The 22,349-nt window shown below is 44.9% G+C and overlaps 1 protein-coding gene across 1 annotated transcript in view; it reads right to left on the bottom strand.

Moving 5' to 3' along the window:
* PCGF5 (polycomb group ring finger 5) overlaps positions 1-21,131 on the bottom strand; it is a 118,291-nt gene extending 97,160 nt beyond the window's left edge. Inside the window, exon 1 of the mRNA XM_040623966.1 lies at positions 21,043-21,131. The gene's annotated coding sequence lies outside the window, so the exon portion shown is untranslated. The remainder of the gene's footprint in view (positions 1-21,042) is intronic.
* Positions 21,132-22,349: the final 1,218 nt, after the last annotated feature.

Consider the following 22,349-nt stretch of genomic DNA (forward strand, 5'->3'; position numbering starts at 1 on the left):
ATTGACACACTCACGAACCCATCGGTGGCATTTGTCGTAAGCAACCCCTCCCTCCACCTTGACATGCTTTCTTCACTTGCTTTCCAGGACACCGACCTCTCTTCGTTTGCCCCTTGCCTCCTTGGTTGGTCATTCTCGGTGTGCTTTGCTACTGCCTTTTTCCTCCCTGACCTCTTGGTGTTGAGTGCTAACTGTGCAGGGCTTTGTCCTCTTCTCTTCTCCATTTCTATTCATCCTACTGGTGATATCATGCAGTCCCACGGCATTAAGTAGCATCTCTATGCTTTCAGTACCTCCAGACTCATATCCAACTGCTTACCCTGTGTTAGTTTGCTATGGCTCCGAAGCTAAGTACCATGAATTTAGTGACTTAAGAGAATACAAATTTATTATCTTATAGTTCTGTCAGGCAGGTATGGGTCTGATGAGGCTAAAATCAAGATGCTGGCAGGGCTGTGTTTTTGTGTTTTTTTTTTTTTTTTCCTTAGGCTCTATGGGAAAATTCATTTCTTTCCCACCTCCAGCTTCTAGAGGCCACCTCTATATTTCTTGGCCAGGAGCCACCTTGCTCCATCTTCAAAACCAGCAACATTGCATCTCTCTGACCATTCTTCCAGAGTCACATCTCCCTCCTATAACCACAGAAAAGGTTTTCCACTTTTAAGGACTCATGTGATTAGGTTGGGCTGACCCAGATAATCCAGGAAAGTCTCTCCCTCTTAAGACCCTTAACTTAATCACACTTGCAACGTCCCTCTTGCCACCTAAGGTGACATATTCATAAGTTCTGGGGGTTAGGATGTGGACATCTTTGGAGTCATTATTCTGCTACCAAACTATGCATCTTCAACAGGATGTCTAAAAGATAACCCACCCTTGCTATGTTCAGACTGAACTCTAATTCTTCCCTTCCCCCCAGATCTCCTCCACCCATAGCTTTCCACATCTCAGTTGATGGCACTTTCATCTTTCCTATTATTCAGGCCCCCGATTACAGAATCATCTTTGATTACTCTCTCTCTCATATCTCATATCTAAATTACAAAGGAATAGACTTTATCTTCAAAATTGATCTAGAACCTGACCATTTCTCATCATCTTCACTACTACTGGTCTAAGCCACCACCACCTTGTGTCAGGATTTCTGCTACTGCTTCCTAACTGGTTTCCTGGCTTCTTCCCTACAGTCTATCATCAGAGCAGCCAGCATGATCTTAATAATTAAGTCAAATCATATCACTTTTCTGATCAAAATGGTGCAATGACTCCCTGGCTCACTTGGAATTATAGCCAAAGCCCTTTACGATCTCCACCCTTCACTGCAGTTGCCTTTCTGACCTCATCTCCAACTACTCAACCCCTTGGTCTCTTCAATCCAGCTATACTCGCCACTTGCTCCATCTCTACCACCCCCAAGCGGACCTCATGTTAGAACTTGGCTCTCATTGTTCTCTCTGCCTGGAAGATTCTTTTCCCAGTTATCAGCCTGGCTAACTTCCTTGTCCCCTGTATTAGTTTCTATTGCTGCCATGAGCAATTACTACAGATTCAGTGGCTTAAGACAACACCCATTTATTATCTCATAGTTCTGTAGGTCAGAAGTTCTGGTACAGCATGGCTCAGCTGGGTCCACTGCAGTCTCACAAGGCCAAAATCAGGGTGTCAGCAGGGCTGCACTACTTTATGAAGCTCTGAGGATAAATCCGCTTCCAGGCTTTTCCAGGTTCGGTTTCTTGCAGCTGTAGTGCTGAGGGCCCATTTCCTCACTGACTCTCAGTAGGAGGCTGCTTTTTGCTCCTGGAGGCTTCCTCCTTCCTCCTTCCGCTTTCCATGCCTCTACCCTCCCGCACTCTGGGTTGTGTCTCTCAGATTTCAACCTCAGCCACATCCCTCTGATTCTAATAATTACTCTACTTTCAAGGTCTCTCTGATTAGACTGGTTTAGCCAAGATAGTCCAGGATGATCTCCATATTTCAAGACCTGTAACTTTAACTAAAGGTCAAAAGTCCTTTTTGCCATGCAACTTAACCCATCTACAGAGTCTCGGAATTAGGGCATGACATCTTTGGGGGCCATTCTGCCCTCCACATCTCCTTTCCTGACCGTGGTATTTGTACTACAACCCAGATCTCCACTCCCCACCCACTTTTCATTCCCCTTTACCTGCTCAACTTTTTCTGTTTTTCATAGCTCTTATCACTTTATAACAAACTATATAACAAATATTTATTATGTTTTTTGATTACTGTCCGTCTTCCTTTGCTAGAAAATAAACTCCATTAGGTCAAGATCTTTGTTTTGTTCACTGATTATCCAAAGACTACCTGGTAGGCACTCAGTGACTATTTTTTGAATAAATAAATAAAATTATCCTATCCTAAAACATTCTCTAACCCCACTTCCACAAATTGTTTTTTAGTTTCAATGGTTTTAATACACTAATTAGAACAAAGACTTCTTGATTGATGATGAGGAGTATGGGTAAATATCAAATAACTGCTCTCTTCATATTGCCTCGTAGCTGAGGTCAACACTATCCAATTAGCTTAGTTCTCACTAACCAGCTCAGTTCTCACAGCAATGCTTGCTGAAAAAAAAAAAGTTGGTTATTTCTACAAAAAGAAGCATGCTTTATTTTTATGCCATTATCTGGGCACACAAGCAAAACAACTGAGTTGTTGAGGTCATCTGGTTTCAAGCTGTACAAAAAAACAAATGGACTAAAATAATCATAGATGCCTTTTAAAAATCTCTACAAATGCCTATGGGTAGAAAAATGAACATTACTGGTTTGAGGAAGCACCATGGAAAGGACTAAGACTTGCTGGGGCTTAAAACTACAGATTGCTATCAGTCAGTCTAGGACTAGAGAGATGACAAGTCTATAAAAAAAAAAAAAGAATTTTGGAGCCAAAGACATTTTAAAAATCAAATCCAAACTTTACAGAGGAGGAAACTGAGGCTCAGAGAGGTAAGTGACTTTTGTGATCTCACACAGCTGGTCGGTGATATGATACTTTGGATATATATTATTACAGAACAGAGTGAAAATTCAATTTCTATTATCTCTCTAGGCATTTAAACTGTTCATTTAATGAGCTGATTCTCCGCTTCAAAGGGCTGGATCCAGCACAGAGTCTCACAGACAGGGAGATTCTGCCTACCAGCGTTGTATTTGGCCCAACTAGGTCAAGATATCTCAGTTCAGGTGGAGTGCTGCAGACTGGGGACAGTCCCCAAGGGGCGTGGCCATAGACCTTGCAACCTCAGAGTGACTCCAGGAGGGCCCCTTTGGACACCCCTGCACTGAGGACAGGCTTATCATGCAATACATCAAGAAATCAAAGGGCTTCAGGGAGAAAATGTAATGATGTCTGACGAGATTATCTATATGTAAATAGAGAAAAACAACTGTTATCTAAGGATCTTGAGAAAACCTGTAAGTATTTACAGATATGGACTTGTTGCCAGCAGAGCAAGTGAAAAAAGAAGGAAAGTATATTTTAAGGGAAGGATAAATAAGACATATTTTGAATGGGGTTCTCACACAAACACAAAAGACAGCAGGAACGGATGCGAAATAGTTTCTAATTTACCAAATCACTACCTTCGGCTTTCTGAATACCTACAACAGGAATGCAAAAGAGCACAATAATTCGGATCTATATTTAAAACAAGAGACAAGAGCTTCTTTGGTATTTCTTTAGACAATCTTTCATTCACTTTGAACACTTGGCATTAAAAAAAAATCAAGAATTGGTTTATTACGGCAATGTACAGAGTGACTTTTCAATGGGAAAGCATCAGTGTTATGCAGAAGAAGAAAATAAGTCTATTTTTGGAATCACCAATCAACTTTCCTCACCATGGTTACAGGCCATGTTTCATAACTTTACAGAATCACAGATGATTCAGAATGACCTTGGTAATAATTTAGACCAAATCTCATATTTTATCCATGGAGAAACTGAAGCTTAGAGAGGTGGGGAAAGTCATCTGACAACACAGCCCTTTAATGACACATCACAACAGAACTCAAGTGCCCCCCCATAAGGAAAAATGTGAAGCCATTACCCCAGGAAGAAGGTACCCCTTAATTTCTCTCTGGGTTTTATTCATTTGCAAACTATAAAAAATTGTTTTGGCAGTTAAAATCTCCATGTTTCTACATGATTTGAAAAACCTTTCAAACTACATTTTATACTCATAACTTCAACACGACTTGAAAATACAGATGTGTTCAACACTGATTCATATGTCTCTTAGGGTTTTAACCTGTTCCCTACTAGCCAAGGGGCCCACCTGAAAGAGAACAGATCAGCCTTGGGTATTGTACAAACCTCTATGAAGTCTTATTTAATATTGATTCATACTCTTTGGTCTCTAACTTTCCTCCATTTTTACGCAGAGATGTATGTGTACCCACATATATACACACATGTACATATATGTGTATATTTGGACAGATCTTATTAACTTGGATATTTGGTAGGGGTAGATCAATTAAAAATTAAAGCATTAGAATTTTTCATGTCATATACGACTAAGTGGAATTCATTTTTAAAATGACCTCCAATCCAGTAGGAACAGGTTCTCAACACTTCACAGAGAAAGCTTGTGTCAACGTATCCAGCATTTATTATATGTGTCTACCATACGCCAGGCTCTGGAATATTAAAAGACTGAGTTCCTGCCCTTGCTGAATTCACAGTCTAGGAGACCCGGGTACGAACAGGTGGCGTGGTTCAGTGCAGTAACGGTGGCTGGCTAATGGAACGATGGGGGCAGAATGGAGGAAGATGATCGACTATCACAGGAATGAAGAGAGAATATCCGGAAAAAGAAGAAAATTATCACTTGGGGTTTCTCAAAGGAGGAGAAAGATTTTTCTGGGCAAAGAAGATATAAGAAATGTTTCTGATGGAGGACCCAGCACTACAAAGGTCAAGACAAGAAGGGAAGTGGAATGGCTCAGTCAGGCACCTGGCCTGATGCCAGGCTCCACCCTTTTGCATCTGTAATTCTGCGGCCATATGCTAACTGGTCTCACTCTGCATCCATCAACCCGTCAGCCACACCTAATGGCCCTCACGCAGTCTCCTGTCCCCTTCTCCTAAGCCACTCGTTTGTGTCTCCAATATTTAACTCCCCCATCCTCAAGCTCAGCTGAGGAATGAATACAATGCCACCCAGAGAAGTGACAGGCGACGAGGGCAGAGAAAGGGGAGGGCCAGGCTGGAGGCTCTACGTGATACTCTGGAGATTTGGATTTTATCCTTAGACACGGGAGAACCATATATTTACCTCCACAAGAGAGGACTCTGGCAGAAGAACTGGAAGGGGCAAGTCTGGAGAGAGCGAGGTCCAGGGAGGAACTGAAGGTGAATGAGACGTAATGAGGATCTGACTGAAGTCAGTAGTCGTGAAGTAGACAAGATGTTAAGGAAATAAATTCAAAGGCTTATTTTATGACTGAATGGTGGGGAGGTGGGGGAGAGAATTCCAATGTCTTAGCCGCACAATTATATTTAACTTCACAGATTTTAAGGCTTTTTGTTCCCAAGAAATCGTAATCACATAATTTTAATATACATAAAATTGCATTATTTGCTTCTAGGATCATCCTTGTAATAATAATAAAATGATTAACATTTGGACTGGGCGAAGGCCTATGATTTTTGAGCAAACCGAATCACCAATCTGCCATTAGCACTGGAAGCTCCCGAGAGTAACAGTCCCTTCATCAGATGCTGCCACTGAATTTTTTAGGACAAGACCCAAAAGTGAATGCATAGAAAATACCCTAAATTTTTCTAAATAATTGGCAAAGGAAAAATATAAATACATACTAGAATTCTGGTTATGCAGAAACTTTGCAAGTACATATATTTATAGACAAACATATACATAGAAATAGTAAGAAGCCAATTTATAGACTTCTCTGGAGAAAACATAAAGCATCAAAGTTTATAACATACTTTTCCCATAAAGCTCTTACTGAAAAGATGTAGAAAATAGAAGGATCCCCTGAATGAAGAGACGCCAACTTTGTACTTGGTCATCACTTCGACTCTCACTCCGGTATCAGGTGACAATTTTAATGAAAAGGCCACTTTTTTTCTTCCTAGATATGTTCCCCGCTGATAGCCACTCCCACCTCATCTTTAGGAACATAGCAATCCAAGAGGAACCTCTTCTCCATGAAACATTAAGCAAGTGTAGCCACAACAGAAAAGCCATAGAAGGTGCTTCCCCGATTGCTACAAAGTCCACCCATGAAGATCCTCACCTATGAGTCACAGCAAAAGTGGGCACAACTCCTAACAGTGCTTCTCAACCCTATTTGCACATTAGTGTCACTTGGCGGGTTAAAACACACACACACACACTTGCACACATGTATGTGTCATGTCAGGGCCCCACCCTAGGCCGGTTAAATTAGACTCACTAAGGATAGGTCCAAGAAGCACCCAGATGATTCTAATGAGCAACGAGGGCTGAGAACCACTGGCCAGAACCTTACTTCTCTAAGTGTGGTCTGCAGAGCAGCCCCATCCCCTGGGAGCTTATTAGAAATGCATAATCTCAGGTCCCACTTGAGATCAACTGAATTGGAATGTGCAGTGTAATGCCATCCACAATGATTTGTGGGCACGGTGAACTGTGACAAGCCCTGGCCTGGAAGGGTCTTGCATCAAGGGGGCAAGCTCTAAATAAGACGCACTGATGAGATGAACCAACCCCTCATCTTAAAGAGCATACTTCGGCCTAGCTGTATAAACGTGCTACATGTCCCTCAGACACCAGCCGGAACAGCTCCCTGCACTGGACGGAATGTGAGAGGTAAGTCCTGTCACTGTATGGAGCAGGGCGTTGTCTTGACGTGAAGTGACTACAAGTCAGTCACTGACACACCCAATTCACAAGTGGTTGGATCTAGGGAGGCAGGGAATGGGACTGGGGAAAGATTCAAAGGAAACCTTAACTCTCTGTAATTACTGATATTTTTATAAACCTAAAAGTTTGTCAGATTTTTTTTTTAAGAAATTTATTCCCAGAGTCTAAAATGTTTCTCTCCTCCATACAACAAGCACTTCTTTTAGATGTACGAATTCTCTATAGTCAAAGGTCTAATGCAACGAGACCTCCACCCTCGGGAAATTATATAATTTTTACATTCCTTCATCTCTTGCTTGCTAACTACCCTTCTAAGAATTCCCTCACAGAAAACTAGAAAGCCATGAAAGTTGCTGGTGATCCCAGGCGCAAAATGGAAATGCTGCTATTGGTGAACATCTGGTAGACCACAGCTGGGAGGCAGGGGCAAAACCCAAGGAGGTAAAAGAACTTGAGGGTAACCCCAGGATGCAGCTGATTTAGCTCCAAGAGGCAACACTGAAGGTAAAGAAATAACAAAATATTATTAAGTTCAAATTTACTTGAAGTTGGGCTCCAAAATTACTCCAGAGGAAATTCAAGATAAGGTCATCAATTTAAGTAGTTTCTACAAAACAAAAGGAGACAAATATTGGCTCCCTGTGTAGCCACTCTCATAATTCATGGTCATCCAAATGACCTCTCCCCCGTCTCCCTTTCTTTCCTCCTACTCTACTGACATAAAATAGACCGTATCAGTTCAGAACTGACAGAGAGCAAAGATCTGACCTGCAGCAGAACCAGAGAGACAGAGAAGCAGAGAGACAGAGAGACAGACACAGAGAGGAAGAGAGAGAGAAGAGGAAGAATACAAGAAACACTTAAGAAGCAGCAAAGGTGTTCAAAATATTGAGCTAGGAGTTAGCCCAAGCCATACATCAGAAGCTGATGGGATTCTTCTAAAAATTACTGATTCCTAGAGGCCCACCCAAAGCCAAATAAGTAAGAATCTTGGGATAGAGGCAGTCATTTGAATGTTCAAAAACCTCTCTCAAGTGATTCTGAAACAGAGGGCTGGAATCCCAGTTGTGAGGAAGGATTCTAATATCAAAACATCACCTCTTAACTTGTAATGTATATTTTTTTAAAGTTCTAGATATATGTAAATCATTCCCTAATCCACTTACTAGCACTGCCTTATTTTTTCTTACTAGTTTTGTCAACCTAACTCATACAGATGACTTTAACATTCATATAATACTACCATGCTTAAAATGAAATATAGCAGCAGCCTGTCTTACTTCATGGTCACCCCCAAACCCACTTCCTAAAGGCACACTACGTTTAAAACTTCTAGCTATCTCTTCTGATACTAAATTTCATATTCCTAAACTCACCTATAATTCATAAAATGAGCCTACAAAAATAGTAAGAAATAGATATTAGAAATTTAAAAATAAGATGGCCAAAAAAAAAATCAGTGGAAGGAGAAGATGAAGCAGAAATAAAAACGAAAAGACAGAAGAGAAGAAACACAATTAGAGGACCAGTCTGGCAGGCATTCCATCATATTAGTCTCATATTCTGGCATAGCAGAAAGAGTGTACACGGTCTACTTGTATTTAAGAGTAAGGTACTAAAAAGTTGACTGTAAGCTGTATACTCATGGAGTTGAGGGAAGAGGGTTGTTGGCTGGTGGGTTCACTTAAGAAGAATGGGTAGTAAGTCAGTTTTTACAGTGTGGGCCCTCAGTGTCAGTACCTATATGTCTTTTCTCTAGTGCTGTTCTTTACAGGCAGAGAAGACCCCTTCAATACCCTGCCTGGGTTGGTAATTACCTCGCTCTCCTAGGACTGTGCAGAGGAAAGAGAGCACAGGGTCTCAGTGTTAAGTATGCAGACTTTCATTAAATTCCTCTGTTTTCACCGAGCATTTCACCTTTACCCCCCCCCCCTTTTTTTTTTTGCCTGGTAGCTCTAAATCCAGAACTGTGAATTTACTTCACCTTCTCCGGAAAAGAATGTCGAGTGTCCAGCAAGGGCTTCATCTTGCTGTATGGGATGGGGAAAGTGAACTGGGGGCTGGTGCCTTTCACAGACCTGCAATCACTGCCTTATTTTCAGCCCCACTCCAGAGCCTCTCATTGCAGAGCCTTTCTGGGATTCTGGGAGATAAACTGGCTGTTTCTTCCCAGGATCTACTCCCAACTTCCTCTCACAGCACGTAAGTACCAACTTTCCCCGCTGCACTAAGCCCACTGCCACAGGTGTGTTTGCTTTTCGTCCTCCGAACATGTGTTCGTGCCTCCCACCTGCCATTGCCTCTTCTCACGTTCACACCATCGTTACAGGGGGGTTTTGGCAGGGACTGACAGGTGCAGCCCACCAAATTCTTTTTTTTTTTTAATGTTTTTTTATTATGTTATGTTAGTCACCATACAGTACATCCCCGGTTTCTGATGTAAAGTTCGATGATTCATTAGTTGCATATAACACCCAGTGCACCATGCAATACGTGCCCTCCTTACTACCCATCACCAGCCTATCCCATTACCCCACCCCCCTCCCCTCTGAAGCCCTCAGTTTGTTTCTCATAGTCCATAGTCTCTCATGTTTCATTCCCCCTTCTGATTACCCACCCTTTCTTTATCCCTTTCTTCCCCTACTGATCATTCTAGTTCTTATGTTCCATAGATGAGAGAAATCATATGATAGTTGTCTTTCTCTGCTTGACTTATTTCACTTAGCATTATCTCCTCCAGTGCTGTCCATGTTGTAGCAAATGTTGAGAACTCGTTCTTTCTGATAGCTGAGTAATATTCCATTGTATATATGGACCACAACTTCTTAATCCAGTCATCTGTTGAAGGGCATCTCGGCTCCTTCCACGATTTAGCTATTGTGGACATTGCTGCTATGAACATTGGGGTGCATATGGCCCTTCTCTTCACTACGTCTGTATCTTTGGGGTAAATACCCAGTAGTGCAATGGCTGGGTCATAGGGTAGCTCAATTTTTAACTTTTTAAGGGACCTCCACACTGTTTTCCAGAGTAGCTGTACCAACTTGCATTCCCACCAACAATGTAGGAGGGATCCCCTTTCTCCACATCCTCTCCAACAATTGTTGTTTCTTGCCTTGTCTATTTTTGCCATTCTAACTGGCGTAAGGTGGTATCTCAGTGTGGTTTTGATTTGAATTTCCTTGATGGCTAATGATTTTGAACATTTTTTCATGTGTCTGTTAGCCATTTGTATGTCTTCATTGGAAAAGTGTCTGTTCATATCTTCTGCCCATTTTTTGATTTGTTTATTTGTTTCTCGTGTATTGAGTTTGAGAAGTTCTTTGTAGATCTTGGATACCAGTCCTTTATCTGTAGTGTCATTTGCAAATATCTTCTCCCATTCCGTGGGCTGCCTCTTAGTTTTTCTGACTGTTTCCTTGGATGTGCAGAAACTTTTAATCTTGATGAAGTCCCATAAATTCATTTTATCTTTTGTTTCTCTTGCCTTTGGGGATGTGTCATGAAAAAGGTTGCTTTGGCCGATGTCGTAGAGGTTGCTGCCTATGTTCTCCTCTAGAATTTTGATGGATTCCTGTCTCACATCGAGGTCTTTCATCCATTTGGAGTTTATTTTTGTGTATGGTGTGAGAGAGTGGTCAAGTTTCATTCTTTTGCATGTAGCTGTCCAATTTTCCCAGCACCATTTATTGAAGAGATTGTCTTTTTCCCACCGGATGTTTTTTCCTGCTTTATCAAATATTAGTTGCCCAAAGAGCCGAGGGTCCATTTCTGGGCTCTCTATTCTGTTCCATTGGTCTATGTGTCTGTTTTTGTGCCAGTACCATGCTGTCTTTGTGATCACAGCTTTGTAGTACAGCTCGAAATCCGGCATTGTGATGCCCCCAGCTTTGTTTTTCCTTTTCAACAGTTCCTTGGAGATTCGGGGCCTTTTCTGTTTCCATACAAATTTAAGGACTGTTTGTTCCAGTTCTTTGAAAAATGTCATCATTATTTTGATCGGGATAGCATTGAAAGTGTAGATTGCTCTGGGTAGCATGGACATTTTAACTATGTTAATTCTTCTGATCCATGAGCATGGAATATTTTTCCATCTTTTTATGTCTTCCTCAATGTCTTTCAAGAGTGATTTATAGTTTCTAGAATATAGGTCCTTTACGTCTCTGGTTAAGTTAATTCCAAGGTAACGTATGGTTTTTGGTGCTATTGTAAATGGGATGGATTCCCTAATTTCTCTTTCTTCAGTCTCATTATTCGTGTATAGAAATGCAACTGATTTCTGAGCATTGATTTTGTATCCCGCCACATTACTGAATTGCTCTATAACTTCTAATAGTTTGGGAGTGGATTCTTTTGGGTTTTCCATATAGAGTACCATGTCATCTGCTAGAGAGACAGTTTGACTTCTTCTTTGCCGATTAGGATACCTTTTATCCCTTTTTGTTGTCTGATTGCTGTTGCAAGGACTTCTAGTACTATGTTGAATAATAGTGGCGAGAGTGGGCATCCTTGTCGTGTTCCTGATCTTAAGGGAAAGGATTCCAGCTTTTCCCCATTGAGAATAATATTTGCTGTAGGCTTTTCATAGATGCAGCCCACCAAATTCTAACCTGAAGTCCCCACAACCAAATCTTACAACCATAGAAACTGCCCCAAAAGATGAGCCTTTCTTTATCAATTTTAACTTTTTTTAAAAAGATTTTATTCATTTATTTGACAGAGAGAGAGACAGCCAGCAAGAGAGGGAACACAAGCAGGGGGAGTGGGAGAGGAAGAAGCAGGCTCATAGCAGAGGAGCCTGATGTGGGGCTCGATCCCATAACGCCGGGATCACACCCTGAGCCGAAGGCAGACGCTTAACGACTGCGCCACCCAGGCGCCCCTCTTTATCAATTTTTAAAACAAGCCTAGCTTCTCTCTTTTCACAGATACACCAGATCAGCTAGGATACTTTTCTAATTATTCTAATGTTTATCATCATTTCCTTTTTTTAATCATAAAAAAAACCCTTATCCAAGAGAACCCTTTTGTGGATACCACAAAAGACTTATTTATTGACTCTTTAATTTAGCCTTAAAAGACAAAAGAATTTACAATACTAGATTACGATTAAACAAAGAAAATATAGGGGCGCCTGGGTGGCTCAGTCGTTAAGCGTCTGCCTTCGGCTCAGGGCGTGATCCCGGCGTTCTGGGTTCGAGCCCCACATCAGGCTCCTCCGCTGGGAGCCTGCTTCTTCCTCTCCCACTCCCCCTGCTGTGTTCCCTCTCTCGCTGGCTGTCTCTCTCTCTGTCAAATAAAAAAATAAAAATCTTTAAAAAAAAAAAAAGAAAATATAGGTGTTTCATGCAATAAAGCTATTATCATTGACTCCTTCTTGCCACTTCAAATCTAGCCTAAGACGGTGGTGTGAACAGAGAGGTATTGGCCTCAATAATGGCCAGGTGTTTTCCAAGAAGACCTTTGATGACTGCACACCGTCATCATCAATACTGGAAGCTTAGCTGTTTTGCTTCTAAAGGCAGGCAAAGAGGGATGACCAGAAAGTTTAAAAAATAATTAAGCATGAAGACTTTTCTCACATCCAGATGATCCCAATTTTTCACTCCCATCCAAGGGACACAAATGTGAAGACTCTTAACCTGAAGATTTTGATCTTTAAGGCTGAAAACCCGGGACTTGTTCTAAACACTAAATTCGTAGTTACAGAAATAAAAAATAACTACAGAGTAAAATACTAATATTACATCTTTGATCTCATTCCACTCAAAAGGAACACATAGTTTGGACCTGTCCATACTTATAATTGCCATGAGTATAAATACTCATGACTTCCCTGAAAAGAAAACCAAGCATCTAATGAAAAAGATTCCTATGGGGAGAAAAAATTACATTGTTCTACTTCTCGAGCTGGTTGGTGGTTACATGGATGTTCGCTTTTTAATAATTCATTGAACTATACATTTTGCATTTCAAAAGTTATATATGTGTTATATTTGATAATAAAAATTACTTTTTTAACAATTAAAAGAGAAGTGGATAAAAAGTCAGAAATTTCCTTTGTCATGAAACACAGTGCTATAATCTTACTTGTCTAAAATTATTATACATACTGACATGGATAACGGGGGAAAAGTCATCATGATTTACCTTCAGTGCCTAAAACAAAGTCTCACCGAATTTCGATAGTCATCTTCCGATGAGGAAACGGAGGAATTTAATAGTTAATTAGTAAGGTTACTAATAGTGATGGAATCAACACTAATTCCAAGTGCTATATGTCCACTTAAGGGCCCCTTAAACATTTTATGAAGAGAAAGAACTTTCCACTTTTCCAAAGTTTTGAATTCACAAACAGGTTATCAAAGCTGATGGTCTTTGCTCTGACGTCTGTGAGTTTCCTGAGATCACCAGGGAGGAAGCAGAGACCCACTAGGTATGGCTGCGAAACTGACTGATGAAGGACCACACTCAGTCATTTCACTTACGTCCAGTTGGTGTAAAAATGCACCTGTTGCCTCAGAAGTTACCTGAACTCAAATGCAAACAAGGAACCTATGAGTGGTCAATAGCCTTATGTTCAAAGGGAACAACACTGCTTTCCCACCCACAAGGTTTCCAACGGAGGGCTATTCCCGGTCCACTCCTGTCTTCTTGCCCTACACCACATTCTTCCCTATAGCGGTGGAACAATTTGTTTGGTTAGTCTGTGACAGCTGTTTCTCAGTTCTCAAATGGATGGAGTTTTTCTGTGGAAGAGATTAAGCGTAAGGGATTTGGCATCTTTCTCTTTTTCTCTGGCTGGGCAGCGAAAGGCAGAGGTCTGAGTATTTCTGCTCTTCAGCCTCAAACCTTCTATCCTGCGTGTTGTTCCAAAGTCTACATGAGGGTGGAGATGCACAAGGCCATTTTGAACTTCACACCAAGCTATGTCCTCGAATCTAGCCTTTATCAGTAATGAAGCTAATATTTTGTCTATCTGTTGATGCTTGCCTGTTTTTTAATTCATGGGGAAGAACTGCTTCTTTTCATGGGTCCTCCTCAAAGATGCCACCACCTGCCTTTGGGTTAGAAGACAGAGGACATGGACCTGATCCCACAGTTCTCCTCAATGGGTTTCTGTGTCCAAAAACACCAGTGTTCTAATAGTAGTAAGTGGGCAAGCCAAGTGGAAGTTTCTAAGACTTCGTTTCGTGGATACTTTAATTACTTCTGCTCTAGAGGAAAATATTAAACTGAGATTCAGAGATTCTGGTCCCTTCCAGAGCCAGCTCTGTCACACATGCTTGTGATATGGGGCAAGTTACATTCTTTGTCGAAAATCTTTAAAAGACTTTAGCTTCCCCATCTTTTAAATGAAGGAATAACTTCCCAACTTCCCTATTTTTTAAGGTACTTTCCAACTCTAAAGTGCAAAAAGGCTTTAATGTATTCCAGAATTTTAAAAAACAGACTTTGAGAGATATGTATATCCATACACACACACACACACACACACACCAAATGTACAAATGTAGATTATATAATATATAATAATATACACCCTGGCCTCATAGTTCCTGAAGATCAATGACCTTCTGCCTCATGGCTGTGACCCCTCACCGTTCTCAAGCTCAGGGACATTCTGAGTTTACATGGTCGCGCATAACTGACCTCTCCATAATGATAAGCGACCCTAAAATTTCCCCGCGCCCGTTGCCACCAGCCCCTGCACATGCTCTCCTATGTCTCCCTTCCCGCCGCCCCTGCTGAAGCAGCCGCTACATGTCCCGCGCTCCTGTGTGCTGCCCACCCCCCAGCCCAGCAGCACTGTCTCACCTGCCCCTGCTCCACCCAGGGCCCAGACGGAGCCGGCAGTGCCAGTGGTCCTCACACCACCTCCACTTCCAACCTTCTGCACTGCTGGAGACGGTCGGGAAGATAGGGAAGATTCCTTCTACCACGAGTCGGGCCCGGCCACCTCTGGCTCCCTGTGGCACTCAGATGGGAAGCTACTCCAAACTCTTCCCCTTCCCCAACTTTGCCCCTCACCCCAACTTACTTTCGGCCAATCACCTGGCCTCCTCCCTCATTGCTCTTGTTTCCCAACAGGAGGGAATGGACCCATTTCAGAGGCAGCCACCCGCCCTCCCCGCTCCCAATTTCTCTTTCTAAATCTGTGTCTTTTGCCTCCATGTTGCATCTGTTTTTCCATGAATAACTACCTGTGCCATGACCTGGGCGATCAAATAATTCATTATTCAAAAAGCAACTTCATTTAGAATAAAAGTAGGCATTATTTTTCCAGATATTTGTAATATTTGTCCAAATATTAGCCCATAAATAAACTGGGGTAGCAGGTGTGAACCAAGACTGTCCTGGGCCATCTGGACATCCGGTCACTCTCCCTTGTTCCCACCCCCTTACTTGCGGAGGGCCTGGTACAGCAGTTACCCTCCCACTACCTCTCCGGATCTTCAGGCCCTTCCTCTCCACAGACAGCCATAATACTCTCAGGCCTTTCTTATGCTTTTGTTTTCAGTCACTGGCCTCTCAGATTTTCACAGTGCGATCACGGTTTACACTCACTCTGTTTTCTTCCCATTCAGGTACCCCTCAGGCACCTGGCTGACTTGTTTCTGACTTGTCTCTGCTGCCCAACTGACCCCGTCCTCAAAGGCTGCTGACAATGGTCTCCCTGACAAGTTTACTGATCTCTTCCCAGTCTTTGATCTCTGCTTCTCCACCCGATCAGCCTCCACCAATCCTCCTCTCTCACCTTTCCTTACCGGGCCTTTTCCTCCTTCTCCTGCTTCTTTCTTCTCAGCATCCTGACAGCCTCTTTCTGTCTCCCTCCAAGCCCACAAATATTGGTTTTTCCAAGGCTCTGCCCCAGCCTTTTATTCTTTTCACCCACACTGTGAACCTTTCTCACAACTTATTCCCTTCATAAGGATGCCCCAAATTTCCTCTATTTGCAATGGCTCCCATCCATCTGGGTGGTCCACAGGCACACAAATGTGATCATATCCAAATCCAAACTCATCATCATTTCCATTAATGAGACAAACACTTACTGACTGCACACTACCAGCAAGTGCCTTTACTAGTGGTTCTTCCTGACTATTTCAATTCCTGCCATTGCTGTCCAAAGTCACTCAGCTTCCATCCTTGACTTCTCCCTCAACTCCCTCATCTAATTAGTCAACAATTCCTGTCTGGTTTACTTCTATGGTGTCACACCCAACCCACCTGCTCCCACCCTAATTTGTATTCTCTGTTCCTTCTCTTCTGGAGCGTATCTTAATAGCTTCCTAACCGGGACTACCCATGGCTCCTCTGACTCAGATTAATCTTCTTAAAGCACAGCGCTAATCACATCACCCCCACACCCAATACACACGCTTTAAAATACGTTTGATGGTGAGCCACTGACTACTACACAGGCTCCTTAGCCCAGCCTTCAAGATCATCACAGTACAGTCCTAACCCTGCCGTGCACTTCTGCCCCCCCTATACTGCCCCCAGGTCCCTCACCCTCCACCTTAACCACATTCCTCTCCACTCCTGGATACGCGCATATATCCTCTCATTCAAGTCTTAGTATAGGCTAGTTCCCACATCTCTGCCAGCTGAAGTCCTACTAATTGTTTAAGGCCTTGCTTAAGATGCCTTAATTAAGTCTTAGTTAAGCTTTTCCTTCTCTGAAATCACAAAGCATTTTCTTTTTTAAGATTTTATTTATTTATTTATTTATTTATTTGAGAGAGAGACAGACACAGCCAGCGAGAGAGGGAACACAAGCAGGGGGAGCGGGAGAGGAGAAGCAGGCTCCCAGCGGAGCATGGAGCCTGATGTGGGGCTCGATCCCAGGACCCTGGGATCATGCCCTGAGCCGAAGGCAGATGCTTAACGACTGAGCCACCCAGGCGCCCCCACATAGCATTTTCTTTGTGCCTCTCACAGTCCTTCCATGTAATACAGCCTTTGGTTACCCGTCTTATGCTCCTTACATGACTCTCAAACCTCTTAAAGAAAGGGTACCAATGTCTGATTGATTAACGTGTAGATTCCTTATACTGCTTTATGTATAGTAAGCTGAATGAGAGGCTGAGATATTCAAGTTAACTTGGTATCCATCATACATCATATAAAAGAATGAAAGTATACTTAATATCATCAAAGTTAAATATGCCAAATTGTTAGGAAAGCCCAGAAACAAACCATTTCTGCCGTTAGTTCAAGAATATATGAATCATTTTACTTAGACTAACATTGAAGGAGAATTGTGCATTCTTTATCGATTCCTTAAACTACAGAGATGTACAGAGATGGATCAGATCTTAGAAATCATTTAATTCTTCCCCACGCCCCTTTCCCCAAACCCCTTGTCCTATCCCCACAACCAATGCTCTAGTTGAGAAAACCAAAGCTTTGAGAGATGAAGCTGTTCCCAGAGTCACATAAATCAGAAGTCATAACTGTAGCCATTACCATTTATTATGGGCCTAGTGTACACCAGTCACGACAAATGTTATCCCAGCCCCACAACAATCCTTAAAGGGAGGTGCTACTACTTCCACCTTAGAGATGAGAGAATGCTCAAAAAAAGCGAAGTAACTTGCTACAGAGAGCCCTGATTGTTAGGGGCAGAGCTGAGCTCAGCCCCAATTCTATTTGGCTGTCAAGTCTGGGCTTTTCTAATTGGACACGGTGGCAGAGGCAAGACCTACCAGCTGTCTTGACTCCTGTCTCCTACTATTTCTCCAGTGAATAATTATGCCCACTAAGCAAGCACAGATACTTATAAGTTGTGAGCCATTTTGTTTGAAACTGGAGGCATGAAAACTAAGTAGTAGCTTCATTACTATGAATGTTCTAGGGTTAATTACTGTCAACATTCCGACTCTTGTCAGAAAACTTCTTCAACCTGGAAAATAGGTATGATTTCTTGTTTTTTCAATTCTTAAGTATATTCCTCAACTTAAAACACATTTGCCCAACCACACTTAGCAAGCATTTGTTGAGCTCCTAGATGTCCAAGGTACAAGGGAGGGCACAAAGTTGAATAAGACATAGTTTTACTCTGAGAGCTCACAAGCAGGAGGCAGTCAGTCAATGGGCTAATGGTAGAGACCATGCCTCCCCCCCTTATGGGAGCTCTGGCTAATTTAGGGACTTCCAACAAGATGTCAAGATGCCCAGTCCTAATCCCTGCTCTGTCTGCAGCCTTGGCGAGTCATCTCACTGTGTCTCAGTTTCCTCAGCAAAGGGGTTGGTACAAAGGAAAGAATTGTGCTAAGTAGTTTCAAGGTCACTTTTAGCTTTAAATTTCTGTTATTGCTGAGCTTACTCTTGAAATCAGATTATGCTTTTGAAAATGATCACAACTATTATCAGGGAAAGGGCACTGCTGGATGCCCGCTCTTCTCTAACTTTGGAAGTACTGAATTCTAAAAACATTGCTATGAGTAAAGCTGACCAATATCTTTCCAAAACTTATGATTTATAATAATAAAAAGTATACTAAAGTTTACCCTCTAGGGAGGCAGCATTCAGCACTACATTTGAAATCTTCTTCCATTATTTCATTGACTCATTATAGTGTTAATTCTTTACAATACATTGAAGAGGTTTAAAATATTAAGTAACTCCTTCTATCCACTCTTCTGTGGAGTTACTGACATTAACAACAACAATAAAGCAGAGGTAAGACCTCCTGCATTCACTTAGTTATATTCATACTTCATATTAAGTGCTACTTACTACGGACCTTCCCAAACTTTAGCTAAAGTTGAGGCTGGTGGGGAGGGAGGAATAGAGAACTACCAGTATTTCAAATATGAGCGAAAACACACAGTACTGTGGGAACTTGACTTTGTTGATTCCATTTCAATATCCTGTACTTCTTTTTCAATCAGCACAGGTAATATTTTTAGTCACCCACGGTCTTCTACGGTAATGCACTTTCTTCTGACGAGGCTCTATATGCCTTATCTTTCCTCACACTCAGCATCTTAGGATGTGATGCTCAAACCCAGCTTGTGTTGTCAGTTAAATAGCACAGAGGAGGCAATGAATCAATCAAAAGAAAACTGGAAGAAAAAAACTGTACCATCTTAGTGCCTTACTCACAAAAGGCATTGACGAATTTCAACTGTCAAAGACAGCCCTACCAAGAAATCAGGAAAAAGAATTTATTCATTCAGGAGTCAACAAATACTGAGTGCCTAATACATGCCTGGTACTGTTCTAGGTGCTAGACTTACAGCAGTGAGTGAAACAGGCCAAAATCCCTGTCACCGTGGAGCTTACATTCTAGTACAAAGAGACAGGACTTAAAGACAAAATAAAATCATTTCAGATAGTGATTAAGTGCCATGGAGAAAATAAAATAGAACTGGGTGTGCTTCCTGGGGTAAGGGGTGAAAAGCTATTTAAGGTGATCAAGAGGGCCTGTGCTGAGTAGATGCCATTTGACCTGAGTCCTGAGTGATGAGAAAACCTTACTCTTAATCCTACAAATGTGGAGTCAGGTGGGAATGAGTCAAGTTAGTCTTTAAGGGTGGTCACAGTGGTTAAAAGTTCTGTATTAATGGCAAACTAAGTTCCTTTTTGAATTTGGCTTAAAACACGCACCCCCCCCAAAAGCCTAAATCTTTAAGACTCCTAATTAGGAGCCACTTGTTTTTCTTTTAAGATCCACTAACTTTTAAAGTTTGTGCTAATTACTTTAGCGGTCCTTAAACACAGGCAATTACTAGAAAGACTCCTTCAGAACCCAATACCTCACTTGACACCAACCAAACTCTGAATGAGCCAGGACCCAGCCTCGCAGCGCATCAGCGCTCCTACACCGACTCATTAATGCAGCCAGGTGGAATCCTGCAACCCTTCCAAGAATTGGAAACAAGCTTCGGGAAATCTGGGGTGCCTGACACCCCAAAGTTCCCCAAAATTGTGTAAGGGGGAAAAAACAAGCCGCCGCTCTTTTGCATGAACACTCCCCCGCCCCTCCAGGCGTCATCGCTGCAGAAGGGCGGCCGTCCCTGGGTCAGAGGCACACGGCGAGTACGCGCGCGTGTGTACCCCGCATGAATCATCGGCGCCCGGTCCGCGGGCGATGATTCATTCACTGCCCTGGAGCTCACGGCCACACGTTCCGGGCGTACTATGACCGCCGCACACGCAGCTTCCTTAATATTAAACAAATGTTTCAAAGTACAAATGCCTGGAGCCAGAAACGTGGGGACCCAGGCCAGGCGAGAGGAAACGGCACGTTTCGGCCGCTGCCCAAGTGTTCCTGGGGCGGGAGGGGAGCGGCGGACACGTCCGCCCGCACCCCCGGGTCTCCCGCCCGGCCCCTGAGCCCCCGGCCCCCGGCACGCGCGCCGGCGGCGCCCGCAGGGGGCGCGGAGGGCGCACAGGTGGGTCCCCGCCCGGCCCTGCCTCCCGCCCCTCCCCGCCACTCGACGAAGGCCGACGCGCCCTCGCCAACGCGCCTCCCGCTCGCCCCTTCCCTCTCCGTGACATCTTATATAATAACCCGAGCTAATCAAAACGGAAGCGACGCGCGCTGCCGGGCCCGTCTCCCGGCCCGGGCTAGATGCTCGCGCCCAAAGCCCGCGGCCCCCGAACTAGGCGCCGGGGCGCGCGGCTCCGGGGCGGGGGAAGGGCCCGAGCGCCGCCCCGGCTCGTCCCTCTTCGCAGAAGGCGCTGCTCCTGCCGGTCCCCGTCAGGAAGCCGCTAGCGTCACAAACTGCGTCAGCTTCTTCAAACACATTTCATGGTCTCCCTCCAGCCCGGGAGCCGGCTGCTCCCGAGGCGGGGCCGCGGCCGGGGCTGGAAGGAGCCCCTCTGGGGAGGAGAAAGTTCCTCGGGGCCCTCCCCTCGCCCGCACCGCGCCCGGCCCCGCCGCGCCTCCAGCCCCTCTCTGCGCGACGCCCGCCCCGCCGCGCAGCCCGCCAGCCCGCCCCAATGTCAGCTTGGGCAACTTGTGACCCCCGGGCGCCGGGCGGCCCCCTCCCGCCCGCCAGGCTCGCCCGGCGCCGGGCCTCTCCGCCCCCGCCCCCGCCCCCCGGCCCAGCGGAAAGCGGCGACGCCAGAAACTTCCCTGGGCCGCGCCGGGCGGGGAAGCCGCCCGGGTCCCCGCGCATCGCCTTTACCTTGCTCTCGGGAGGCCACGATCCGGGCGGGCCGCGCGGGGCGCGTGGTGCGCGAGCGCGCGCGCGTGGGGCGGTAGGTGAGGGAGCCCGCGCCGGCGGGGGCGGGGCGGGGCAGCGGGGGTGCGAGCGGCGCGGGCGGGGGGCCGGCCCGGCGGGCGGGCGCGAGGAGAGCGGAGCCGGCGGCGGCGGCGGTGGCGGCGGGCGCGGGGCGAGCGCGCCGAGGGGGCGGAGGAGTTGCCGTGGGTTTGTTTACGCATTGCTGCCCGGCTCGGGGCACAGCCCGCACTCCCTGATTGGACACAAACTGGGGCACAGCCTCTCGCCGCCGCCCGCCAGGCCTCCTCAAGCAGCCGCCGCGCAGCTCCCGGAGCGCCCTGCCCGGCACGGCCCGCGGCAGCGCCCGGGCCTGGAGGGGACGAGCCGCGGCGGCCGCCGGGGACGGACATGGAGCCACTCGTTGGCCCAAGGCTCGCGATCGCCCACCTGTAGTGGCCCGACCTTGGCAAGGAGAAATTCGAAACTTCTGAGGCTGGAGACTTCGTATCATTCGGCCGTGGAAGGAGCACTTCCCTCCCCACCCCGCAACAGACGGAGGAAGCTTGCCCTTGAATGGATAGAAAGCCTCAGCTCAAATGTTCACTTTCCTCGATGGTCAAGCCGAACCTTGGTCTAGAAGCTATCCCTGGAGGCTCAGTTCTTCCCTGCCTCCAGCTTCTCGGCTTGTATCCTGTCCTCACGCAGCATTCTAAGTTGCCATCCCAGAAGTGACCTTGCCACAAGATGTCTAAGATCCCAGATGACTCCCCATGACCTCAAACCCTAATTTCTTAGTCTCAGAGCCTTCCACAGCTGGGCCTCCACCTGTCAGTCTCCTCCCCTCCACTGCCCAACCCTCACCCCAAAAACCCGTGCCTATAGACAACACCTTAGACGCCTCTGTTCTTCGGAGACTGATTTTGATCCTGCTCTGTGCTCTGCCAAAAACCCAGAAAACCCTGTAGGTCCCTCAGCTTGTCAAACCCTGGGAGGCTCAGTGTCTAGCATCTCCTACCATCTCTGTGCAGTCTCCCCGAACCCCATGCAGAATTCACCCCTTGTGGTTGGCATCAGTCTGGCTTGAGGGTCAGTCATGTGCCTCCTCTGTGCCCCCACTAGTCTGTGGATTCTTTAAGAACAAGAGCCTGATTTTAACGGGGCCCTGGGGATGGGAGAGATGAATGCTGTGAGAATAAAGTTGTCACTGAGTGTCTGCAGCTCTGTTTGTACTGGAAAAACTCAAGAGAGTGTCTATGAAGAGGGTCTCCTGA

Source organism: Ursus maritimus, unplaced genomic scaffold (assembly GCF_017311325.1).
Source record: "Ursus maritimus isolate PB19 unplaced genomic scaffold, ASM1731132v1 scaffold_7, whole genome shotgun sequence".
Lineage (NCBI taxonomy): Eukaryota > Metazoa > Chordata > Mammalia > Carnivora > Ursidae > Ursus > Ursus maritimus.